The sequence below is a fragment of the Crocodylus siamensis genome, chromosome 1, assembly GCF_052110815.1.
Source record: "Crocodylus siamensis isolate JL-2025a chromosome 1, ASM5211081v1, whole genome shotgun sequence".
NCBI classification, from domain to species: domain Eukaryota; kingdom Metazoa; phylum Chordata; order Crocodylia; family Crocodylidae; genus Crocodylus; species Crocodylus siamensis.
In genome coordinates this window covers 177,267,840-177,290,294 of record NC_143395.1, presented here as the reverse complement: position 1 = coordinate 177,290,294, position 22,455 = coordinate 177,267,840, and positions in this window count along the sequence as shown.

Genomic DNA, 22,455 nt, shown 5'->3' with positions numbered 1-22,455 from the left:
GAGCTCCAGGAGCCACCCAGAATTACTGTGTAACAAGGCTCTTAAGATCTTCATGGATCTAAATAAGGGCCTTGCTACACATTAATTTTAGGCAGCCTCTGGAGTTCTTAACCTCTGGATTGTCCACACATTAACACTTGAAACTAGTTTTAAGTATACTTTAGGTGGCTTAAAGTTACACCACTCCAGGGCAGCTTTATCTCTGATATATGTTACCCAGTTTTTGTTCCATTAGTATGTGGCCACTCCCTACAAATGAGTCACCCAAGTTGCAGTCCTCCAACATCCCAGTATGCAGAGTCTTTTCCCTCATCCTCTTGCTCTGTGTGGACAAAAGTTCCACCCCCTGAACTCTATTGCCCAGGGGGCAGTTCTGGCACCAAACCAACTTCCCCTCCCACCCCTGGAAATGCAATCTTCCCACCATGTATGACACCATACAAACACCCTGCAGAGAACATGCAAGCTAGCCAGGTTAAAGGGCGTGTATTGGTCCAGGAGTGGGGTTTAGGGGACTGGGGGGACAAGCTAGGTACCTGGATCAGGTTGCCATGAGCTGGGGCTTCTGTCTCAGGGCAGGGCTAGTATCTTCCCCAAAAGCACCTTCCTTCACCACTCCCACCTCCCAGCCACCCCAGAAAGTGTGACCAGCACCCCACACACCCCAATCCCAAATCCCAATTTATTAAAGTAATGGACCTTCTTTAATTCCTCTTGGCTGCATCCACACAAGATGTTTACTGTCAGGTTGCCTAATTAGCTCTGCAGTAAACATCTTAGTGTCTTCACATGTGGTCATATTAGGCCACAGGAAACTAATGAAGTCCACAGCAGGTTAGTACTTGTAAATACAAGTACTAACCGGCTGCAGAGTTTTTTCATGTGCAGCAATGCATGTGTAGATGCTAACCCAGATGGCTGGAGCAGGAGGGTGCTTCAGTGCAGGGACTGCCTGCCGGCTAGCTCCACACTGGTGTACCTTGTACCCCAGCCAGCCGCTCTGCAGCATGTTGAGCTGGGTCAGAGCAGCTGGCATGCTGACCTTGTGGGCCCCGTGCCAGTGCCCCAGCCCGGCTCAACATGCTGTATTCTCAGAAACATGTTCAAATGACAAACCTAGGAGCAATAAACTCTAATGCAATATGTGTTAGAGTTTATTGCTATGCATTAATAACATGTGTAGATGTGCCTTTTATTTTTTTCCAAATTACCTTTTTTCCCACTACTTTTTATTTTATCCTTCAGTGGCTGGCTGACTTCATTTCACCACCCTTCCCCCACCCCCATTTCCTTTCCACCTCCCATTATATTACCCACCCCCATCCCATTAACTCTCCAGCTTCCAGCTTCATGTTCCCATCCTCCCCAATCCCTCTCTCACACCCCCCCATCTTCAGCAGGGATAGAAGTCTGTCCTGGTTTATCAGTCCTGTAGTGACAACTCACAGCTGTAGCTCCTAGTCATGCCCCTGCTTGCCAGCCCTCTAGTGGCAAGTCACAGCTTTGCAAGTGGGGGACAATCAGAGAAGGTTTTTAGCCTTGAAGTGTGACTCCTGCAAACTTGAGCTAGCACGAACAGTGATCAACATCTGAGCACCTCAAAGCGCATTATGTAACACAGCCCTAAGCTGCTGTTTTCTGTAAGCCACAAGAAAGCTTTGTGTATCTAAGATGGTAAGAAGTATGTTACATTACCTTATTCAGAAGAAACTTATCTTGGACAGTTTTCATCATCTTAAGTTCTCCTCTATAAACTCACCTTAGGTAAGCTGAGCACTTTTCCAGTGTATAGTTTATTTGGTGAAAAGTGTAGTTTAGGTAATCCCCAAATTTGGGGAGAATAAAGGAACAAGAAGAAGAGGAAACATTTTTATCCAACAACCCTGTGATTAGGGTATTCAGGAGTATTCAGTCACTCCTGTTGACACCTTTCCACTGTTTATGTAAAATACTAAAATACTCCTTATAGCAAAGAGCTGGGCCCAGGTATTCCACCTTGTAGTGGGCTAGTGAGTCATCCTTACACAATGCCTCAAACACTATTTCAGGGTTTTGTATTAAGTAGAATGGTGTTAACAAGTGAGACTGAAAACATCTCATCCAGAATGTCCTGTAACCTAGTTAGGAGACTCCCATGGGAAATTTTGTTCAGATCTCCTCATTGAACTGAGCAGAAAACAAGTGCCTGAACCAGTAGGCACCTTTCTTAATCTAGCATTTCATTTCCTTCACTTTTATTATAAGTGCCTGAAACAAAAGTATTCTGTTTTGGCCTGATCAAAGTGTTTCATTTAATTCCACCTAATTTTTTTAGGTGATCGTTGGGTCAGGAAAAGAGTTCTTCATCCTCCAGGCAGTTCAGGTATTAGTTTTGAAAACAATTGGTCTTTGGCATGTGATAGGTACAATAGACTTTCCAAAATGCTGTGAATGATACTACACTTCTTGCAATTACACCTGTAAGTGCTGCATAAATTATAAAAAAAACTTATAAACACTATAAGAAAGATTTTGTTTTCATGCAGAGATAGATATATTCTTCAATTCAATGGAATTTTTCATCCTTTCCTATGTAATCCTGCAGGTGACTCACTGGGAACATCACAATGACATTCCCTACGTTTCTCTTCCATAGATACTTTATCATCCCTTTAATGACAGGGGACACTAGATCAATCACCTTATTGTGGCTGCTTTATACTATTACAAAAACCAGCAAGTATTTCTAGCATAAATCTCCTATTACAAAAATGATATATTAAAATGGCACTGTGGCTTAAAATATGCACTGATAACTATATATATATGGTGTGATCCTGTTGCATGCAGATGCGGGGATAGTTCTCAGTGCATATTTTTTATATACACACACACACACACACACACATATATACTTTCTTTGGTCCCACATTAGCAATAAAAACACATTAATCACAATTGTTAAATTCTCTATAGTACTCTAGCGAGTGTTAGTATCTGATATCCCACATTGTTAGTTCAAGATAAACAAAGAGAATAGAAGATGGCTGACTAATCTGTATTAATTAGTGACAACCCCCTTATTTTCCCTAATGATATATTGAAGATGACATTATCTGGAGAAGCAAGGTGTTTAATGTAGACTAAACATTTTTAATATATTTTCTGAATAACAGGATGTACATTGAGCTAGGTGTCATTCTGTTCTATTTCATGTGATGGATCTGCCGAAAAACACTTTTGCTTAATTGAGATAATATTGTCTTTTCTACATGCCCTTTGTGGAAGAGCTGTGCTTATCTAGTTCATTCTCCCTGAAATAAAAAACATTCTCAAATACACTCCAGGTGCCAAGGGCTAAATTCAGGGGTCATGTGGAAAATGGAATAATTAAAATCCACTTTTACTCCAATTTTGATCTGGGTCCTTAGCTGAGTCAGTCCTTTACTGGATCAGTGCCTCAAATGTATAAGCCATCCCTACGTCTTGTGGACAAGCAAAGAAACCCTCAGGAAATCATGGAGAAACCACCATGCAAGAAGCTTCCCTGTTGTGCAGCCTGCATTGGTCTCACCACTTGCTCACCCTTTGCTTCAGATAGCACAGGGACTGGCCCTTCCCTTTGCTCTGCCTTTCAAGGTAATTAATGTACTCCTCCAATCTGTTAAGCTCTTCTAGACCTGTTTCCACCCACTTCTCAGTCTGCTATGGAACCTTACATAGTTGAAAATTAAATACTGAGTAGCTAGAAGAAGAAATAAGTTAAAACAGAGCCAAGGCTACCTGTAGCTATACCTTCTGACTCCAAGGAAATGCAAGCTGAGTGGAAGTAAATTAGTCCAAAAGGATGCAAAGAAGGATGAGGAAGTCTATGCTACTGTAAAGAGACGGCTAGACAACAATGACAGTCAGAAAGAGCACTTTTCTAGGATGCAAAGGACTTAGGCTTACTTCCTTGCTATGTTACAGACTTCTTTATTATTTTGGAAAAAAACCTTTATGGCAAAAATTTCAAAAGTGTCTGTTTTAAGTACCTAAATAGCTTCCATTTCTATAGCATTTGAAAACCTCAAAATCTTTGTACTCATTTTCATAAGATAAGGAGCTACCATTACCTCCTTGTTACTGAGAGGAAACTGAGGCTCAGAAAGGCTGTGGTCAGGATCCTATTCCACCTCTAACATGAATACATGACAGTCTCTATTCCTTCTGTTGGCTCTGGGCCACTGGGCAGAAAGGAATGCAAAGATTTTGGGGATCAGAAAGGAGTATGCCAGATGGAGTCTAACTGTGCCATCTAGTAAAGTGAGCACTCCCCTGGGGAGGGGGTGGAGGGAGCCCAGGATATGGTCTCTCAAAAAAGCCACAGTATCATACACCCTCTTGGTTTCTCCTCTCTGTTAGGCAATGAATATTCTGCTACCCTGAGTACCGGCTTAAACAGGGGCAGAGGATGGACCCAGCTCTGTCTAGCTCATAGCCTAGTAGTCAGGGTACTTCACTGAGTAGTAAGAGATGTGTTCAAAACCCCAATAGGCCTCCAACACTATTTTGTGTAGAGACATTGCTCAAAAGGGGGGTTTCTCTGGTATGCTTGAAGTCTTTATGGAGTATTTGTGTTCTCTCATTCCAGACATATTCATGCTATTGTCACTTTAATTCAAATTTGGATGCATGATCACAGTAGTTAATTTTGCCATCCTGCGCTATTTAAAGTGCTCATGTAAAGAAACCCAAATGTTTCTGACCAAACAAATTATAGTCTACTCTTGCTGGCTTGAAGAGACTCCTGCTAGTACCTGGCAAGTGGTAAAACTGGTAAATATGAGTATAGCCCATTGTTACTCTCAGATGAGCTCTAGCTGCCCACAGAATTCCAAATAAAACTAAAACTCTGGGCTTTAAAATAATCTTGGAAATGATGCTGTTGTAACTGCACCCACAGCAACTGAATGTGGTTGTGCTATGGAAATATACTATGCAATAAGTGCCACAAAATAGTGTAAGGATACCCAGCTGTAGGATGGCCAACAAGCAAAAAAATGTTACATATGGTGGGAAGATGATATTTCTGTTTCCTGGTAACTTTCAAGGTCTCCAAATTTTAAAACACCTTTCAATGGGTCCTTTTTTTTTAGATCTAAACCTGAACATTTTATTTTGGGAAGGGTTTTTCGCTCTAGGGCTTTTGAGCCAGGGAAAAAAAGGGAGAAGGGTGAATATGACTGATTGACTTCCTAGAGTTTGCTGGCTAGAGAAGGCCCACGTCAAATACTTGTTCTACCTGAGTCAGAGTTATCTGGGAATAAACAAATTCTACTCTGAATCAGTCACTTTTGTCACTTAACTTCCAGTCAAGAGCGTAATGTAACTTAATCAGTCAATAACTTTTGACCCCTTATCTGTCATATTCTAGGCCACAGCCCCAACCTATGCTTACAGTTTTTCTCATCAAGTGCCTAAAGAACTCAGCATCCAAGAACACTGATCTGATCCTGACATGTCTCTTTGATAAGTTTCAATTTCAATGCCATTTATTTTAGTTTAAAATGTTTTGACCAATTGTTGCAAAAAATTATTGAACTAAATGGTTTACAATCTCTCTGTTATCTGTGCTTTGCCTGATATGTATGTAATATATTCTACTAGCTGTATGCTTCTTCCTAATGTGTTCCAACCCAAGTTTGTTCCTGATGCTCATCAGGGAGTTTGTTGAACTGAACAAACTCAAGAAATGTCTGTTGCTGGTCTGGAATGTCATCACAAGTTGGAAGTGTTACAATCCCTGTGTGATTTGCTAAATGGATGACATATCTGGTAAACATGTGCTTCATTATGCCCAGTTTCTTTACCTGATTCTATCTGGAAAAGATGATTACTGGTACACTAGAACTTCTAGAAACATGGCCAGCCAACAGTTCTTTATCTAGACAATTGACTTATTTTCTCCAGCAATTGGTCACTATAGTACCTGGTTCTGATGCAGCATTAAAAGTAGTTTGTGCTCTACCAGTGAGTTTTCAGCAGCAATTCTGTTCTTTTTAATGGTTTTCAGTCAAGAAAGGAACCAAAAGAATACATAACAGCATTAGATCTTAATTCTTGTCCACAGAATATGACATTTTTCTATTGGAGAACAGTAGGAAAGACATTTATTTCTATAGAGTTTTTTTTCTTCTTGATCAAAAGAACATGTTTTAATTGAGGTTTGCAAAGATGCTTTTTAAACCATGGCTTCTAAAGGGTATCTCTCCCAGTCATTCCTTTAAATCCCTTAAATCCTATCCCAAAATCACTGATTGTACTCTCATTGGCCACGTCACTATGAGCAGGAGCATGCAGTTCCCGGGGCGGGGAGGAAGCAGCAGCACAAATTCATGCCACTGCTTTTTGCCCCAGCACACAACCCTGCAGATGGGGTTAGCATGGGAAAAAATGCTCTGGGTGGGATTAGGGAGGGCAGGGCCATCCCCGGTGCTGGCCCCAGCAACCTCAACTGGGGTCCTGGGAGCATCCTGAGGCTGCAGTAGCAGCAGCAGCAATCCAGGCATGGCTCTGGCTGGCCAGACTCCAGTTTTGGGTGGCTTCCACATGCACCACCCTACTTTTTTTTGGTGCAGTTTTTTTTTTACACTGAGAGGTCCCAGTGACAAAAAACCCCCCCATCATACTGCAAATTAGCAATGTGGTAAATGCCTGCATGTATGGTGTGTGTGGTTTGAGCTGCCACACACAGGTCTGAGGTGCCACAAACCACATGTCTACGTTCATCTGGGCATTGACTTCAAGAAGTATGATTCACCCCACCCAGACACCTCAGAGACTTTTTGCCTTCAGAGAGTGGGCAGCCCAGGCAAATTATTTATGTTTATAGGAGTCTGAAAAAAGACATGCACCAAAAGGGATTAAAAAGATTTTAAAATGGTTAAGTAAAACCCTCATGCTTATCTAAATTACTTCTATTTCTGATAAAATAATCATTTTACTGGAGAGAGAAGCATGAGAGGAAAAGTGGTGAGTTTTCTTGGAAGTAAGATTTGTGCACAAGGATTAATACCTTAACAGGTGTCTTTACACAGGCCCATGAAAGAACGCAGATGTATCTTCAGAACTGATATTCTACTTACATAAAGGATTTTCAAATGCACTTATAAAGTGTTAAGCATTCACTTTACTCTCTTTAAGTTTCAGAGAATTCATTAAAGAAAATTTTCCCTTGCAGTTCACATTTCATTAGAGCTCTTTGAGAATGTTCTGATTAAATTGATTTGGTTGGAAATTATAGTTAAGAACTTCCACGTAATTGTTGGTATCAGTTTCAATAGGGGTCAGATTTTGGGGCAAGGGGAAGGAGACTTGTCAATCACCCAACATAGCCATTTCCATAATGGTCTAGGGCACTCACCTGGAAGCACCAAAATTCAGAGCAAGGACTTGAACCTTAGTTTCCCATGTCTGAAATGACAGGCCTGATGACCAGGTTCTTGACCTGCCCAGGGGAGAGAAAGAAACTGTTCTATTTTGTATAAATAATGAATCACTAAATAGAAAGGGGACTTAAACCTCCATCCCTTGCATCCCAGATATGTGAATTAGCAAATGTTTTATTAGTCATTTTGGAGGAAGTGAGGGGATTTCTTTCCTCCTTTATGAAACACTAGGTAAGGTTTTATGTTGTGCCCATGAAAAGAAAGGAAAAATAAATAAATTTCAAATCCATGGAATGGAGAAGTTTTCCTCTGCCTGACAGTCAGTGGTACTCTGGGCTGTGTGGCGTGGAGTAAGATGTTGACATTAGCAAGGGTGTGAGGAGATTACTTCTATTGGATGGTCAAAACTACCACATACAAAGATAGTTCCAGGGCAGTCGTTATTGGAAAGAGCTATGAGTGATGTTTTCAATCATATTGTTGCATCCCATATTTGTGTCTGTGCCTGCACTTTCCTCTCAAACTTCCCTACCATTCAGTATCTAATATTTAGATTGCAAGTCTGTTGAACGTTCAAAGTTTGTGAAATAAAAAATGCCTCTCCATAGTTTCATAGAAGTAGGGTCAGAGAGGACCTGAGCAGATCATCTAGTTCAACCCCCTGCCCTGGGCAGGAATGAATACAGGGCTTTTGTGACCCCTTGTGGGAGGGGAGACAGAAGCCCCCCTCTCAGCATGTCCCAGGACCCTGCCCAATGAGCCCCAATACTTACCACAGGGGCCGGGACAAGCAGCAGCTAGAGGAAGACACCAACCCTGGCTTGGCAGCTTTGCAGCTGCCTGAACCTGCAGATTGGTGATCCCTGGGGGCAGAGCCTGGGAACAGCATGGGCTACTCAAAAGGCAGCTGGGGAGACACTCAGCTGCTGGAGAAGAGAGACGGAGGCTGCCGGCATGAAGGCGAGGAGGGGAGCTGAGTGAGGAGCAGTGCGACGCCAACGAGCCCAATCAGGACACGGGCGCGGAGCCCCAGATGACAGAGCCAAGCGGAGAGGAGCAGAACGCTGACAGGGAGAATCAGGATGCTGGTGGGGAGCCACAGGTGGTAGAGCCAGGTAGGAGCAGAGGAGTGGGGCTCACAGCAAGAAGCCCCAGCATCCGACCAGGCAGCCCGGTAGGAAAAACCCCAGGGCAGAGCTCAAGGAGCTGGAATTGGCCAGAGAGGCACAGCAGGGAGAGGAAGGTTGTCCCCACAGTTGCAGGTGAGGATCAGGCTCTGTGGGAGTGGCCAGGTGCCCCGGGGGAGAGAAGGACAGTGAGTAACTCCAAGACTTGGTGGGCAGACAGGTGAAGAAAGAGGAGCAAGCAGCAACTGGCCCAGAACCCAGCAGGGGAGGGGCAACTCCCATCCATTGGTGGGAACAGGAGTGATTAGCTCCCATCCTGTGGGTCCCCTGGAAAGAGTAAGTGGGGGGATCAACGTTGAGTCTCTTTCTCTCCACACTGAGGCAGGAGAGTTCGTGGAGCTGGAGTCTCCTGTACTCCATCAGTAGATGACTAAAGCCTTCGCAGGGAGTGAAGGATCTTTTGAGTTATTGTTACCCCAGGCTGAGGCATGTTTAGTTTGTCCACAGGTTGACCTGAAGATTAAGGATCAGTCCCATGGTGATTGACAGCTGAACACCCTACCTTGCTAAGGGTGGGCCTCGTGGGTGAGAAGAGATCACCCAAGGAAAAGTACAAGGAGGCTGAGCTCTCCCAGGTCGTGGATGTGGTAAGGGTGGGGTAAAGGGGAGGTTTTGGAGCCCCATGAAGAAAGACCCAGGGCTCGCTGGGACCACCGACAGGGAACTGCCTCCCCCATCTATCAACATGAAAGTCGTGGCAGGCGAGTAAGGGGCAGTGCTCAGAACCATCTAGGTGGCCCTAGAGTGTGGTCTCACCCTGATGTTGCTAGGGAGGATGGCACCAACCAAGAAGGGGCCAAAGCCATACAACACCCCTACTAAGTTTAAGCTCAAATGACCCCAGCTACACAATTATCAAGCCTCCTTTTAAAGACCCCTAAGGTAGGAGCTAGCCACTTCCCTTGGAAGCTGGTTCCAGATTCTGGAAGCCCTGACTGTGAAGTAGTGCCTCCTGATGTCTAGCTTGAACCTACTCTCAATCAACTTTTGGCCATTGTTCCTTGTTACTCCAGGAGGTGTTTGGGGGAACAGGGTCTCACCCAATCCCCTCTGGTCCCCCCTGTTAAGTTTAAAGATGCCTACTAGATCCCCTCTCAGCCTTGTCTTGTGAAGGTTGAACAGGTTCAGGTCCCTTAGCCTCTCCTTGTAGGACCTGCCCTACTGCCCCCTGATCATGTGAGTTGCAGGGTGTTGATTTCTGTATTATTTATAATGTGTAATGCTCAGCTGATGTTGGTGACATGAATGATGAGTTGCTCTGTGCAGGTGTGGACAGGGAGGAAATAAGAAGTTGACTACATACAACTAGCTCATCACCCCATGAAGTCATAGGCAGTTTCAAGAAATGATACTTAATGGGTGATCATTTGATGTTTTCTTTCATCATTTCACTTCTGCCAGGAACAAAGTTCTGGTTCTATGGATTCACTGTCTCTCAATTCACTATATCACCATGTATTAGGCAAATTCAAAAGAATGTCCATAAAAATGGGAGGAAAAAAAGGCTCTTTGCTTCTTAAGCCATTATTTTCATGGGTAGCTCACTTACTTGGGATAAGTAAAATCCAGGTTAAAACCCCTGGCCTGGCTCAGAAGAGACTTGAAGCTGGTCCTCCTACAGTGCAAGCACTCAAGTACAACTTGAGGCACCTAAATAAATGTGGCTGATATCCACAATTCCCATTGACTACAGGCAGCTAAATTTGAAATTGTAATCTGTAGCACACTTTGGCTTCTGTTCAAGTAACTTCATCTCTGAAACAGAAGATGCATTAAAAAGGTTGCTAAATGCATGACAATGGAAGTTCCTCTTCAATAAATTATATGTACCTCTTGTACTTTATGTTGTGACTTTCTTCTCTCTAGTTATACAGATATAGCCCAGAGGAGACGAGGGGGGAAAGTACCTAATCTGTTGCAGTATCCAAAGCTTTAGCCCCAAACCGCCACCCCCAAGCAAGTTTCTGCATTTAAATTAGCCAAAAAGCAGAGTCTTCATTGCCTCTGAACTTAGTGCTGACTATGCTTATGAGACAAGTAAGGTTCAACTGTAAACTGTCTGCTTACAGCAGTATGCAATTAGATTGTAGTGGCTTTTATCCAGAGCCATGCATTAAGATGTAGAAAATAATACTATGTTGGTTGGGTTCCTCTCCCCTTCCCTGATTAATTAGAATTGTGTTATCAGATTAGATAGATAGAAAATTGGACTCTTTGGCTAAGTCCACACAAGCACATCTGTGTAGTATGTGGCACCACAGACACACTGAATCTGTCAGGGCCCTGACATCTGTTCAAATGAAAGCTGGATAGAAACTAGCTATAAAGTTGTTACACATTTTCAAGCACTAACTTTGTAACTAGTTGGCTCCTCTTAGAGCTGGAGAGTCATTTTGATCTTGTGATAATGACTTGGTACATGTTGCAGTCTAAATTTATTCAGTTAATTGCATAATATATGAAAAATGTGTATGGGGGGTGTGGCTTAGTGGAAGTTCAGGACTGTCCCCTTGGTGCCAGGGAGACTTTCGTGACATGCCATATGAACAGGAACATACCATTATAGGGGCACGGTTCTCTTTTAGTGTTAGTAGTAGTACTTTGAAGAGAATAATAAATATCTACAATGTGATACAGTAAAATGTTCTGGGAACTATCTGGGTAAGTGTTAAAACACTTAGATTCAGATCACTGAACAAAGGGGATGCAGCGTATGATTTAAAAACAACTACCTTAAAATAATTTAAAATAATTACCTTTTTAATCTAAACTTATGAACAGCCATGACTATGAATAGGAACTGGTTTGTGTAGGAAAATATAAACATTTAGACAGTCATAGGCCTTGATTTTTTTTTAACAAGGACTGCTTGCTTGAGTGCCCAAATACCACATTTTGGTGCTTAAACCAGCACAAAAACAGGCATTTATGTGTCCCATGGGTCTAAAATGGGTTGTGGACATCTTAGTAAAGTTCTCGCATTGGCTTCTCTGTTATCACTAGCAGCTGCTTTCAGAATTACCTAAAGAACCTAGCAATAGCAATATGTCATAACCAGGGAGGACACTTAATGGTCATATTACTTATACTTACAACATCGGGGCTAGGAAAAACCATAAGTGCAACACAATATATATTTATGTATGTTTTATACATACATATATTTAGAGACAGAAAAAAAGAGAAAGAATGTGTGTGGGTTGGTGTGTACATATACTTACAAAAATTGTATTTAACAGGTATTTTCTGTGTATGATTTCAAACATGTCCACCCTAAAGTTTTAAGGACAATTGTGGGGGGAAGGAGAATGCAGAGATTAGGAATTCAGAAGACACACTTGCCAATGTTCAGGAATTTTTAAGTGGCACATTATTTCATCTGAAACTTCCAATTTATCAGAATCTATACTTTTTGGGAAAATGCTTCTGTTTTAACGAAAGTTTTGGTGGGATGGTTTCTCAGTTATGAGATGGGCTATCTGGTCAAAACCAGAGGAAGAGACAAGCCTGATCTGGCCCAATCAATAGTTTCTTATTTGTACTAGGTGGAACAGAAGAGTACCTGTAGGAGAAATTAGGAGAAACTGATTCTAAAATCCAGTAATCAGGACACTCACCAGAGATGTGAGAGACTCAGGTTCACATCTATGCTCTGTGTAATTGTAAGATGGGATTTAAATCATAAGTGAGTGCCCTAACTACCGTTTATGGCAATTCTGGATGTGATCTCTCTAGGAGTTTTCTTGTTTCTTAAAAAAAAATAGAAAGATTTTCCTTATATCCCAAATCAGAACAAAAATTTTAAAAGTTCTTTATTTCCCCTGAAAAACTTCATATATTCTGGCCAACCCTGGATACATTCCCCCCCAGCCCCCACCCCAGCCCAGTTTTCATTCAGATTTTCACAATGGGGCAGGCCACTCTTCAAAGTACAATGGGTCTGCTCTACTGATTCTTTGTATGAACTATGTCCAAAACAGATAATAGAGATCATGACTTCACAAACCAGAACAGCCATTCTCACAGATAAAAGCTACTATCCCAGTTCACTTAAAAGTTTGAGAAAAATTACCAAGGACAATCAAGAGTGAGTGATGAGAAAAATATAAGAAAACAAGCTTCTGAAAGTAGGTTTAAATGACAAGAGAACCTAAATGCCTTTGAGAGTGTAGAGGGACAGTAAAGTAAGTGTAAAGATGTAGGTTTTGATGGGGTGGAGGTGGCAGTAGGCACAGAGTGACAAATTTTAAACGAGCATAACAGAAATATGAAGAGGAGATGAAGGTTATTACGGAAAATCTGGATTCTAAGAAACTGACTCGTGACTGATAAAGTGAAAAGCTAATTTCATGAATGATGAGAGCTGGTGGGAGTCATCAAACAATAATAAACAGTAGAAGTTAAATGTTAAAAGAAACTCCTCTTGAATGTATTTAAGTTGTATGGTTGTCTGAGAAGTGTGGGTAGCAGAGCACAAGGCAGCAATAGCAGAACAGTCTGAGGCCTTGTCCACCTGTTAGAAATATTATTAAAAATGCATTATCAATAGTGTTGTTAGAACAGCACAGCTGCCAGCTCTCGCTCTCCCTGGTGGGAGAAGAAGGGGGGGAGGTTGGAGAAGCTACTAAAGGCTCTTTGTATTAAGGTATCACTCTCTCTTTGTTCTGCAAATTTACTATCTCTTTGTTACACTAAATCACACTTCCTTTCATGCCCCCTACACTTCTCAGGCAAGATAAGAGTAATTGCCATCTTGTCCTTGGGTTTGAACTTTTTGTAACCTGAAGTACTTTCTGAGCAAGCGCAATTAGCTAATACATATAAGCCTATCCGCCCCGCATACGTAAGTAGTTAATTATAATACACATGCGATGGATGACGTGACGTCATTTCATATATGTTTGTATGAACCGGAAATGAGTTGTAAGAGTTCCCGCTTCTGTACACGTGCTCAGGAGAGAGGGGATAAAAGCCTGCTGAGAAGTGTTCCCCGCAGGCAGAGAGTGTGGTCTTTTGTCTTCTCTCTCTGACCCTATTTGCAAATATATACCTTTTGTATTACCAACAATGTGTGCCTAAAGGATCATTATTCATGAGCCTCCAAAGAAATGAACCGTGATTTTTACATCACACCTACAAAAGTGCTAGATGTAGGTCTTCTTAGGATAAGTGAGGGCGTTTGTTTTTCATTCTTTTTAGTGAAATTCATTATACCAGTAAATCACCTAGTGTTAAGTCAAAATGTATGTAGGTAGACTAGAAAGCTGTCATATACTGGTCCTGTTTATTCCCCTTTCAATATAGGCAATAGGCTACAATATTGTAAACCCTTTTGTGTAGTTAAGGCTTGTACAACTTCTGTTTCTAGACAGATCTGAGAAGTAAGATTTGTCCCTTTCAGGGCGGAGAGGAAGAATTAACTGGACTTGACTATTCAATAGGTCTCTCCAGATTAGTGAATTTTATCTTAACTACTTTGCTGTTATGGTTCAGAATAAAGAAGTGGCAACTCTGATTCATAATGAACAATAATTCATTTTCTAAATATTACAAATTAAACATATTAAACAGGTAATGGTAAAGAGAATGAGACCACAGGAAATAGAGACAGCCAAACAGTATCCAAACATGTCTCCTTGTATTGTTTTCACTAGTCTGTCAATATAGCTCATACATACATCTTAGGTTACCTCACTATCAAAATTTCACTCCATCATCCATCCAAGCTATAGTTTTGTCACTCAGCATTGTATATTTTCATTTACTTTGAGCACATTTGTATCATTCCTTTGTGTTTTGATCTGTCTTATTTTTTCCTACATTGTAAGACCTGGCCTACAAAGTTACTTGTTTTTTAAGATTAATTATACAGAAATTCTTCTTAGGCATATAGCCTTTAGCTATGTACCCAATCTTGAGCCTTATGTCTCCTTAGTGGCGTCTATATATCAGTCTATCTCAGCCGGTGTAGCTTAGTCACTTATGGGTGTTTATGAATCAGTTCTTTATTCATGTACCTTTATCTTCTACTGTTGGTAGTGGTTACTGTCAGATCCTTTTTAGAAATCTACCCACTATTAATGAATGTGCACCATTATAAAGTGAATTTCTGATTAAAAATCACTAAAACAAACATCAGACGTTCTGTTAACTTCAGTGGCACCAGCATTTCAGCCAGAGCTTTTAGCTCATACCAGACACACATTGGTTCGGTGTTTACAATTTTCAGCTGCTCATTATTTTATTTTAATTATTCCTAGTGTAGAAGAAATGAGAGGCATGTGTGCACAACACTTTAAAACGGGCTAAATGCTTTTGCATTGCTTTAATGGAGTCGGTGTTTGCACGCCTTGGCAGCGTATTGCACATTAATTCCAGCCGCTGTAGGAAATTCAGTGGCATAATGCACCTTAAATAACTTGGACCACAGTTTGCTGCCCCTACAACTGCAGAGCAAAGCATCAGGCTCCATGCAGCTCCACGGCTCTGCAAGAAGCCCTGCAGGCAGCCTAAGAGCAGCCCAGGAAAGCAGCTCCACCCAAGAAAACCAGTGAGCCTGATCTTCCGCAGCCCCAGAGCCTGACTGAGCTCTGTGGGGGCTGGGTGCTTCCCCCCACAGCTGGTGGGGGTGAGGGGTGCAGTTGCCACAGAGGGAAGCACCAGTCCCACCGATTCGCAGCCCAGGGACTGCTCCACCCGCCAGCAACTCGCCTCCCCACCAGAGGCAGGTAAGTCAGCAGGGTATATGCACGACACATGGGTTTAATCAGCCCTAAATTGACGCAGTCTTTTTTAAAACCCACTGCTTCAATTTAGGGCCCCTGTTTCATCTACAGATGCCCCTAGTCTCTAAAGGATCAGTGGTTTGTTGCACAAGGTCACTCATAGGCCATTCAACTATGAAAAAAGCCTTATGATCAGTTGGGAGAACCCCAAAAGTTTGACTTAGTAAGGCCTTTCAACATGTAAAATTCTAAGCCTCCACCTGTAAAAAGAGGATTACTTGAGGTGCCTGTAGATGTGTGGGGATGCTGCTCCTATGTTCTGTAATTACAGCGAGTCAGAGCAAACTCAGCTAATTATTGCGCTCCAGTAGCCTCTGCATCTTGTATATTTAGTGTCCCTGCACTTCAAAATGGTGGTGGAGGTTTAACTAAAACCTGTCAAACAGTTTTCTAAGAAAAGATTAGACCAGTGGTTCTCAAACTTTTTAGACTCAAGGCACCTTGCCATAAATTTGAGAACCACTGCTCTAAAGTATCAGCTTTATATCTTCAGGCTGTCACTACTGCCAGCTGGCACTACCCCGAGTACCTCTGATTACAGGAGGGGCTGGACCAAGAAGTGGCTGTGGCAGGAGCGGGTGCTTCTGCTTTCATTAGATTTATAATGAACCTAACAGTTAAGCAAAAAGTAGAGCAGGGTGGTACTTTACAGATTAACTCATTCAAAAAAGCATGAACTTTCATAGGCTACAGCCTACTTTGTCTGGTACTTCATCACAGCATATGATAAAGTAATCTGTAGCCTATAAAAACTCATAGATCATGGAGCCACCTTGCCCTGCCATTTGTCTACTTTCAAACTACCATGGCTGCCTACCTCTAACAAATTAGGATTATGGTAAACCTAATGCAAGCACAAGTGCCAGCTCCTCCTTCAGCTGCTTTCCAGTCTGGCTCCACATGTCCCTCATGGAAAAAGAGAATAAGAAGCACTGGGTTAGAGAAATATCTGTCAGAAGTGGTTTACTTATGTTGCTCCAGTACTGAAAAATAGACTTCTTGAGGTCCCTTCCAGTTCTGTATTTACATTATCTCTAAATGAATAATAAAGGAAACTAAGCCATGAATACAAAAACCAATTGTTATAGAGAATGTGGTGATCATTTTTTCTTCACATCCAGTTAGAGTAAGAAATAATGAAATCAGTTTCATTTGCAACTAAGAAAAAACTGAGCTCTTAGTCCAGTCTCTCCTCAATGTGCCTTTCTATGTAGCATCTCATCAGCTTTTAAAATAAAATGTAAATCAGCTGATAACACATAATCTTCTGTAAAACAAATACATAGAAGGACATGACTAAAACTGTTAAATACCACACCTGTAGCAATATAATCTATGGCAGAGGTGTTCAGTTTTGGGCTGTGGTCTGGGTCTGCCTCCCAAAATGACTGGTTCCAGGTTTCACTGGCAAGTAGCTTAGCCCTGCAATGGACTCTTGTTCCCCTTTACAGCCCTCCCTGGTCTTCTGTCTTCCTTTCTCCCTTCCCCACTCTCTCCTGCCCCCACTTTGACATTGGCAGCCTCCTCTCATACTGGAGAGGAGTGGTGGTATATGGTGCAGTTCCCCTGCTGTTCTGAAAGGGTGAGCTTCACTGATGTATAGCAATATGGCCACTTGTACACATGATGAAGTTGCCCTTTTTAGCAGTTTAATTGCCCTTCTATAGCAGTTTAATTGCATCACAGGTTACAGGTGCAGTGGTGTATTGCAATTTATCACACTGTACACGTGGTGGTGTTTTGCAATGTAAATGATGGTTACATTGCAAAATAAAACACATCCTGATATATTTTAATTTGCTACCTAACAAATTGCAGTGATACAGCCATCCCTGAGCCCTCCCAGGCTTCCAGTGCCCTGTGCACTATCTGTCCCTCCCGGCCCCTCCGCCTTCTCCAGCCATCAGCGCACCCAGCTTGCCTCCGGGCAGCTTGGCAAGGGGGCACGAGGATGGCCGCTTTGTGATGTCCATGTCAGGTAATCAGAGGGGGCTGCGAAAATAAAATGTTCTACCAAAAGCACTAATAAAAGGAAATATGCATTTTTCTGGCATCTTCCCCAGTTACAGTGTTAATTTACATCAATATGCCTCATGACATGGATACTTCTGTTTTAAAATTGGCATATGCTGAGTTCATAAATAGTTTTTACATGCACTTCATAGTAAAACTGAGATCAAATGACATGTTTTTATTATTTATAATTAATTATATTACACTTATTCCTACAGGATCCCCCTAAATAGGTACTATATATCATATTAAGCCAAATCTAAGATGAAGTTGAACTTAAGACTACCTCCCAATAATTAGATTGTATACATGGAAAATTTATAAATTCGTTTTAATTTCCCCATACAGACTTTAATTATGGGAGGATCATCTTAAATTCATCTCCGCCACCACTTCAGTGGAAGAAGCAGTGGTAGGATGCAGGCAGCATGGAAGCAGTGCAGAGGCACATGGTAGAGAAGGTGATGGGGGAAAGTTGCGGAGTGTGCAGCTTTGCCCCATGCTGTCTGTCCCACCATGTTCCTTCCTTTCTGCAACCCCCCTGCAGCCTAGGACCCCTGCCCCCACCTCCCTTCCCCCTCTTCCTCCCGTGTCACCCTCCCTATAGCTTCTGCTCCTCCCCCCGATTCTTCTTTTGTACTGGCAGACTCCATCCCCTCTCTAGCCTTGGGCATGAAGCCCAGCTATAGATACAGCCAGAGCAGCTGCCTGTCTCTCTACTTCCCCCACGCATTCCTCCTCCCCACCCTGTATTGGATTTTTACCATGTTAAATGGTGGAGAACCTGTCACATACATAAGGTCGGACAAGGATAGTTCTATACTTGTTTAATGGAAGGGAAACTACAGCTTGAAGATTTAATGGCTTGCTCAGGTTCAGTCAGGAAGCCTGTGACAGAGCCAGGAATTTTATCTCAGATATCTTTGGACCTTGTCCAATGCATCAACTGTAAGGCACCCTAATAACTCCATTTATAATCCAATAGTAAATTCTTATTTATTCCTAAAACTGTGAGGGGATGCTTCCAAATGCTGTTAAGGAGAACAGCTGGAGTGTCACCTTTGCCTAAACATAAAACAAGTATAGCACACTTGCAGAACCAGGAAGGGCTAAGTGAGTCAAGAGCTTTTAAATGACAATAGGATTTTTAGGACTAAAATTGCATGGTGCTCCACACTGTTCTTTCAAATGTACCCAACATGATCTAGAAAAATCAGTGCTAGCAGCCAGGCAGCAGTTCAGTGGCCATGGTGTCCTGCTGTGAACCTAAGGCAGTGTGCCATTTATTATCATGTTTTTTGTTCTGACGTGAATTCCTGGCCACAAGGAGCTGGATTGCAACTATTTATTCATAATAAATAAATATATATCCATCACCTAGTAATAACCTTGGTTGCTACTATTAGGGTTTAGGGCTCACACCTAGCCAGAAGTTTTCTAATTCAGCCCCACTGTTTCTGATGATCTCACTGGCTGCAGGGAACCGGGTTTTAAGATATAATCCCAGCACTTTCAGAATGACTTTGCTGCTCAATACTCCCTAGCTTGTAACTCTAGTGTCTCAGACTGCTTCTCAGTCTCAGTTTTGTGTCTTGTTCCACACATTGCCTGTCCCCCAGATCTTCCTGCACTACCCAACACTTGGGTCCTGTGTGGGTAGTCCCTGTATTTAATCTGCTCCCTAGCCCCCTGCATCACCCTCCACTCCCGTCCTGCATTCTGACTTCATAGATTTCATAGACATCAGGGCTGGAAGGGACCTCACAAGATCGAGTCCAGCCCCCCGGCCAAAGGGCAGGAAGTCAGCTGGGGTCATAGGATCCCAGCAAGATAAGCACCCAATTTGCTCTTGAAGGTGTTCAGTGTAGGTGCTTGAACCACCTTGGATAGCAGGCTGTTCCAGACCTTGGGGGCTCGGGCAGTAAAGAAATTTTTCCTTATGTCCAGCCTGAAACGGTCTTGCAGGAGTTTGTGACTGTTCGACCTTGTCATCCCTTGGGGTGCTCCAGTGAACAGACGTTCCCCCAGATCCTGGTGGTCACCCCTGATAAATTTATAGGTGGCCGTCAGATCACCCCTGAGCCTGCACTTTTCCAGGCTGAAGAGCCTCATGGCTCTCAGCCTGTTGTCATAAGGTCTGTTTTTCTGACCTCTGATCATGCGCGTGGCTCTCCTCTGGACTCTCTCAAGGTTTTCCACATCCTTTTTGAATCATGGAGCCCAAAACTGGGCGCAGTATTCCAGCTGCGGCCTCACCAAGGCGAAGTACAAAGGGAGAATGACATCCCAGGATTTGCTCAAGAAGCATCTATGGATGCAAGCCAGCGTTTTGGACTTCTGCACCAGGATCTGGACTCCTGACTCTAATCTTGGCCCATGACTGTTGGCCCATGGACTGTTGACTATCATTCCTGATTTCCATTTCTGATGTTAATTTAGCTCCTGATTCTAGTTTCTGACCTGGTTTTTTTTTCCAAATTACTGTTCCTGGTATCCTGAACATAGATTTTGGCTCCTGGCCTCACAACCCAAACTCTTGGGGCCCTATGGAAGATTACTTATGAGGTACCAGCTTCCAGCAGTTAACACCTGAGGCCAGATTTAATTAGCAATCACATTTATATGGTGTAAGTCAGAATTCAGGGGAGTTAAAACTGGAAACTCTGGTGAGGTAAGGATCAGTCCTAAAGACACTATTCTCTGACACCAGTCTTCTAACTCACCTAGTTCCTCCCAATAGTTTTATGCTTAAAAGGCAGCCTATGCTCAAAAATATTGTTGGAGTTGTTTGATTTTTTTTGCTTGTTTTTTTAAATAAAGCATGAATCTCAAAATGTCTCTGTGGTAAGAGCACTTGTTTTTGCCTTTATTCTACAAAGACTTTACATGGTGTTGCCATTAATTTAGGACTGAAATTAGAATGAGGAAGACTCCTAACCAGGTTCATTTAAAATTAAATCCTATGGTTATAAGATGCCACACTTTGCTCGGCTGTAACTCATACACTGCATGGATCTAAGAATATGCTTCTCTGCTTCCCTTTGACAAGACTCAAAAGGGCATAACAATCTCACTGGGGTATTAAAACGACAGGCATAGGGGCAGTAGCCTAAAAATCAATGGACTGGCAGTAAATGAGAGAGAATGAATGAGTTGATGCATTGACTTGCTTTAACATCAGGAAGTTTTCTAACAGTGCCATTTTGCACTAATTGAAGCACTTGAAGCATTACATCAGATAGAATGGCATAGAGAGATCTGCAATAATTCACTCTGGTCATGCCAGAGCAAAGGTTAGTAGTGAATGCCCCTGGAGGGAAGCCAGCTTATTCGTTTCCATATTAAAATAGCAGAAAAGGTGCTTTTCAATGTAGTCTCTATTTATGAGGTGACACTCATGTCAAAAATGGTATCAGCTCTATCTATAAACTTTGGAGGTATCAAACTGCTCATTGACTTTGGTAGGAATTCTGTATAAGAGGGCTTGCACAATCAGGTCCATTAAGGTAATACAAATGAAAAGTGCCTTGGAGTTAAATAATTTGACTTATTTCTGTTTAATTTAACATCATAGAGAGAGAGAGAAAATGGGGTGCTTGTTCTGATTGCCCTCACACTCATATTACATGGGTGTATAACTCCACTGGGTGCAATGATTTCAACCTGGACCTGGCAAACATTTACTCCCAGGCTTCATGTGTAAATGCATAATTTCAATACGTCCACTCACAGATATAAAATTAAGTAGGCACACAAGATTTTATTGGATGGGAGCTTCAAACTGTAAGCTCTTTGAGGAAGAGACTCTGCTTTACTTTTTGCAAAATGCCTCAAAGCAGGGAACATTGATCCAGTTGATGCCCTTAGAAGTAACTGCAATAAAAATTAGAAATAATTAGGAAGAAATTTGGTTTTATTCTGTAGTGTCTCCATCAGGGTTCTAGGCCTCCTCAGATTCATACCTCAGAGGTGTCTATAAAGAGCAGGTCCCTCTAAAGACCTATTTGTTTGTGACCAGGAATTTTGGACTATCTAGCTCCATTTTTCTATTTTATGCTGTTTTTTTCAGATGGTATTGTTATTCTCAGGGAAGATTGTACTACCTTCCTTGAGCTACAGTAATAATGGACTGAAGATGGAAAAATGATTAACACCTCTTTTATGGACTATCACCTAGCTCCATTACCACACTTTTAATGGTCTACTCCATTCACGTGAGGCATTCGGCTAAAAAATGATTAGGTATCCACTTTATCATTAGCCACCACATTAACTGGAAGACATTTTGATTTAAAAAATCAATCAGGCTGAAGCAGTAAAGTCAATAAGAGTCATGGGTTTCTAGAAGCAGTGGCTTCTAGCAAGCAAATTTCTTAATGAAAGCAAATTCTTTTTGCAAAAAAAAGCCTTTGAGAAACCTTGTTGGTTATTGCACCTTTGTTGAATACACTGGTTCTCAAAAAAAAAAGGAGTAAACAACTTAAAAATGTCTATTACTGTACTATATTACTGTGTACCTCTTTGATTTGGTGTTATAGACAAAATAAAAGCAACCGTTTATATCACTACAAGCAAACTGCAACCTCTCCAGCAGGCTAAGAGATATTGTAGCATTGTTCTCTATGGTTTCTTTTTCTTCTTTCTCCATTTATACTTCTTCTTTCCCTTCTTCTGGGTTCCAATTCCTTCTTTTTGTATACCCTCTAGAAATTCACCCAATACTACTGGAGGAGGCAGTTCACAAATAGTATTTTCAGAAAGATGTTCAGTGAACCTGATTCCCTCTTGATATTATAGGAATGTTATATGAGAAGCTGAATTGCAGTAACTGCAACAAAGAAATTAGAGAAACAATAGAAAAGTAAAACTGAAAGAGACCTCCATAGGTCATCTAGTCCAACTCCCTCCCTGAGGCAGGATCATCCCTTTCCAAACCATCCTATACAAATCCATAATCTAACCTCTTAGTAAAACTATTGTCACCCTGAAACAGTACCTGTAACACTGTAATCTACCACAGGTGAAGCAGGGAGACCACAACAATCAATGTCCTGCTTCTGT